General features: G+C 44.7%; 1 protein-coding gene across 1 annotated transcript in view; it reads left to right on the top strand.

Annotated features, from left to right (window-relative positions):
* LOC115175197 (runt-related transcription factor 2) overlaps positions 1-5,000 on the top strand; it is a 51,085-nt gene that overhangs the window by 613 nt on the left and 45,472 nt on the right. The gene's annotated exons all lie outside the window — the stretch shown is intronic.

Genomic DNA, 5,000 nt, shown 5'->3' with positions numbered 1-5,000 from the left:
GTGATATTAGCTAGAGGCTAACTGGCTGTATGGTACTGTGATATTAGCTAGAGGCTAACTGGCTGTATGGTACTGTGATATTAGCTAGAGGCTAACTGGGTGTATGGTACTGTGATGTTAGCTAGAGGCTAACTGGCTGTATGATACTGTGATATTAGCTAGAGGCTAACTGGCTGTATGGTACTGTGATATTAGCTAGAGGCTAACTGGCTGTATGATACTGTGATATTTGCTAGAGGCTAACTGGCTGTATGGTACTGTGATATTAGCTAGAGGCTAACTGGCTGTATGGTACTGTGATATTAGCTAGAGTCTAACTGGCTGTATGATACTGTGATATTAGCTAGAGGCTAACTGGCTGTATGGTACTGTGATATTAGCTAGAGGCTAACTGGGTGTATGATACTGTGATATTAGCTAGAGGCTAACTGGGTGTATGGTACTGTGATATTAGCTAGAGGCTAACTGGCTGTATGGTACTGTGATATTAGCTAGAGGCTAACTGGCTGTATGGTACTGTGATATTAGCTAGAGGCTAACTGGCTGTACGGTACTGTGATATTAGCTAGAGGATAACTGGGTGTACGATACTGTGATATTAGCTAGAGGCTAACTGGGTGTATGGTACTGTGATATTAGCTAGAGGCTAACTGGCTGTATGGTACTGTGATATTAGCTAGAGGCTAACTGGGTGTGTGTGTCTCTCTCTGTGCTCATTGTGCTTAATGAGGTGACAGCGCTGGGTTACCCTGTGGTTGGCCACTGTGTGTGTGTTTTGCTGTCATTGGCAGTTTTGAATGGACAGCCTTGTTCTAGTGCTCTAAGTATACCATTTATCACTAGGTACTGAGTGTGTAGGGACCGTCAGCAGTGTGTAACAGTGTGTGTTAGACAGACACACATACTGTTACATACTACTGATGGACTGTACACACTCAGTACCTAGTGATAAATGGTATACTTAGAGCACTAGAACAAGGCTGTCCATTCAGAGCCGATAAGGAGGTGAGAGAAAACACTGTGGCCAACAACAGGGTAACCCAGCTAAGGGGAGAGAAAACACTGTGGTGTAGATGACTTGGTGGTAAACATGTTGGATCTGGGGTTCTGGTCTGGTTCTGGTATGGTATAAGTATGGTCTGGGGTTCTGCTCCAGTTCTGGTATGAGTATGGTTCTGGGGTTCTGTTCTAGTTCTGGTCTGGTATGAGTATGGGTCGGGGGGTTCTGATCTGGTCTGGTTCTGCTCTAGTTCTGGTATGAGTATGGTTTTGGGGTTCTGATCTGGTATGAGTATGGGTCTGGGGTTCTGCTCTAGTTCTGGTATGAGTATGGTTCTGGGGTTCTGTTCTAGTTCTGGTCTGATATGAGTATGGTTCTGGTGTTCTGTTTATAGTTCTTTACTGGTATAAGTGGTAGAAGATGACGCCAACAGATATGTCAACTCTGCTTCTAGCCCCTAAGCAACTTTGCAGTATTTCGTTTTTTTTTGTGTGTTATAACTTGCATTATTAGCCCAGAACGTTTTTTTGTGTTTTTACATACAGCCGGAAGTAACTTTTGGATATCAGAGCGGTGGTAACTCACCAGCATTACAACCAGGAATACGACTTTCCCAAATGTGTTATTTCGTTCTTACCCCCCAGGGCAATTGAACTTATTCCAGAGGCTGCTCCAAAACACTGCCTACGGTGAAGAGGTATTCGGAGTGGACTTCTAGTCCGACTCAGGAGGTGTGCACACCATCCACCGCTTCCGAGTATATTACTCGCTAATGTTCAGTATCTGGACAATAAAGTAGACGAGCTCAGGGCGAGGATATCCTTCCAGAGAGACATCAGGGATTGTAACATACTCTGTTTCACTGAAACATGGCTCTTTCGGGATGTACTGTCCCAGTCGATACAGGCAGCTGGGTACGCAGTACATCGCTCAGACAGGAATAAAGAACTCTCTGGGAACATGTATGGTTCATGATTAACTACTCATGGTGTGATTGTGGTAACGTACAGTAACTCAAGTCCTTTTGTTCAACCAACCTGAATACCTCACAATCAAATGCCGACAGTATTATCTCCAAAGAGAATTTCCGACATGAGTAAGACATTTAAGAGTGTTAACCCTCGCAAGGCTGCCGGCCCAGACGGCATCCTTAGCCGCGTCCTCAGAGCATGCGCAGACCATGCTGGTTGGTGTGTTTACGGACGTATTCAATCTCTCCCTACCTCAGTCTGCTGTCCCTACTTGCTTCAAGTTATCCACCATTGTTCCTGTACCAAAGAAAGCACAGGTAACTGAACTAAATGACTATCGCTCCGTAGCACTCACTTCTGTCATCATGAAGTGCTTTGAGAGACTAGTCAAGGGTCATATCATCTCTACCTTACCGGTCACCCTAGACCCACTTCCATTTGCTTACCGCCCCAATAGATCCACAGACGATGCAATCGCCATCACACTGCACACTGCCCTGTCCCATCTGGACAAGAGGAAAACCTATGTAAGAATGCTGTTCATTGACTACAGCTCAGCATTCAACACCATAGTACTCTCCAAGCTCATTATTGAGCTGGAGGCCCTGGGTCTGAACCCCGCCCTGTGCAACTGGGTCCTGGACTTTCTGATTGGCCGCCCCCGGGTGGTGAAGGTAGGAAACAACAACTCAACTTCACTGATTCTCAACACAGGGGCCCCACAAGGGTGTGTTCTCAGCCCCCTCCTGTACTCCCTGTTCACCCATGACTGGGTGGCCACGCACGCCTCCAACAATCATCAAGTTTGCAGACGAGACAACAGTAGTGGGCCTGATTACCAACAATGACGAGACAACCTACAGGGAGGAGGTGAGGGCCCTGGGAGACTGGCGCCAAGAAAATAACCTCTCACTCAACGTCAACAAAACAAAGGATCTATTCGTGGACTTCAGGAAACAGCAGAGGGAGCGCTGCCCTATCCACCTCGATGGGACCGCAGTGGAGAAGGTGGAAAGCTTCAAGTTCCTCGGCGTACACATCACTGACGATCTGAAATGGTCCACCCACACAGACAGCGTGGTGAAGAAGGCGCAACAGGGCCTCTTCAACCTCAGGAGGCTGAAGAAATTTCGCTTGGCCCCTAAAACCCTCACAAACTTTTACAGATGCACAATTGAGAGCATCCTGTCAGGCTGTATCACCGCCTGATATGGCAACTGCACCGCCCGCAACTACAAGGCTCTCCAAAGGGTGGTGCTGTCTGCACAACGCATCACTGGTGGCAAACTACCTGCCCTCCAGGACACCTACAGCACCGATGTCACAGGAAGGCCAAAAAGATCATCAAGGACAACAACCACCCGAGCCACTGCCTGTTCACCCCGCTATCATCCAGAAGGCGAGGTCAGTACAGGTGCATAAAAGCTGGGACCTAGAGACTGAAAAACAGCTTCTATCTCAAGGCCATCAGACTGTTAAATAGCCATCACTAGCCGGCTACCACCTGGTTACTCAACCCTGCACCTTAGAGGCTGCTGCCCTCTATACATAGACATGGAATCACTGGTCACTTTAATAATGGAACACTAGTCACTTTAATAATGTTTACATTCTGCTTTACTCATTTCATATGTATATACTGTATTCTACTCTACTGTATTTTAGTCAATGCCACTCCTACATTACTCATCCTAATATTTATATATTTCTTAACTCCATTCTTTTACTTTAGATTTGTGTGTTGTGAATTGTTAGATATTACTGCACTGTTGGAGCTGGGAACACAAGCATTTAGTTAGATATTACTGCACTGTTGGAGCTGGGAACACAAGCATTTAGTTAGATATTACTGTTGGAGCTAGGAACACAAGCATTTAGTTAGATATTACTGTTGGAGCTGGGAACACAAGCATTTAGTTAGATACTACTGCACTGTTGGAGCTGGGAACACAAGCATTTATTTAGATACTACTGTTGGAGCTGGGAACACAAGCATTTAGTTAGATATTACTGCACTGTTGGAGCTAGGAACACAAGCATTTAGTTAGATATTACTGCACTGTTGGAGCTAGGAACACAAGCATTTAGTTAGATATTACTGTTGGAGCTGGGAACACAAGCATTTAGTTAGATATTACTGCACTGTTGGAGCTAGGAACACAAGCATTTAGTTAGATATTACTGTACTGTTGGAGCTGGGAACACAAGCATTTAGTTAGATATTACTGCACTGTTGGAGCTGGGAACACAAGCATTTAGTTAGATATTACTGTTGGAGCTGGGAACACAAGCATTTAGTTAGATACTACTGTTGGAGCTAGGAACACAAGCATTTAGTTAGATACTACTGCACTGTTGGAGCTGGGAACACAAGCATTTAGTTAGATACTACTGCACTGTTGGAGCTGGGAACACAAGCATTTAGTTAGATACTACTGCACTGTTGGAGCTAGGAACACAAGCATTTAGTTAGATATTACTGTTGGAGCTGGGAACACAAGCATTTAGTTAGATATTACTGTTGGAGCTGGGAACACAAGCATTTAGTTAGATATTACTGTTGGAGCTGGGAACACAAGCATTTAGTTAGATATTACTGCACTGTTGGAGCTGGGAACACAAGCATTTAGTTAGATATTACTGTTGGAGCTGGGAACACAAGCATTTAGTTAGATATTACTGCACTGTTGGAGCTAGGAACACAAGCATTTAGTTAGATATTACTGCACTGTTGGAGCTAGGAACACAAGCATTTAGTTAGGTATTACTGTTGGAGCTGGGAACACAAGCATTTAGTTAGATATTACTGCACTGTTGGAGCTGGGAACACAAGCATTTAGTTAGATATTACTGTTGGAGCTAGGAACACAAGCATTTAGTTAGATACTACTGTTGGAGCTAGGAACACAAGCATTTAGTTAGATATTACTGCACTGTTGGAGCTGGGAACACAAGCATTTAGTTAGATATTACTGTTGGAGCTAGGAACACAAGCATTTAGTTAGATACTACTGCACTGTTGGAGCTGG

Source organism: Salmo trutta, chromosome 35, assembly GCF_901001165.1.
Source record: "Salmo trutta chromosome 35, fSalTru1.1, whole genome shotgun sequence".
Lineage (NCBI taxonomy): Eukaryota > Metazoa > Chordata > Actinopteri > Salmoniformes > Salmonidae > Salmo > Salmo trutta.
Note: the sequence above shows the minus strand (reverse complement) of the source record. Positions and strands in the feature narration are given on the sequence as shown.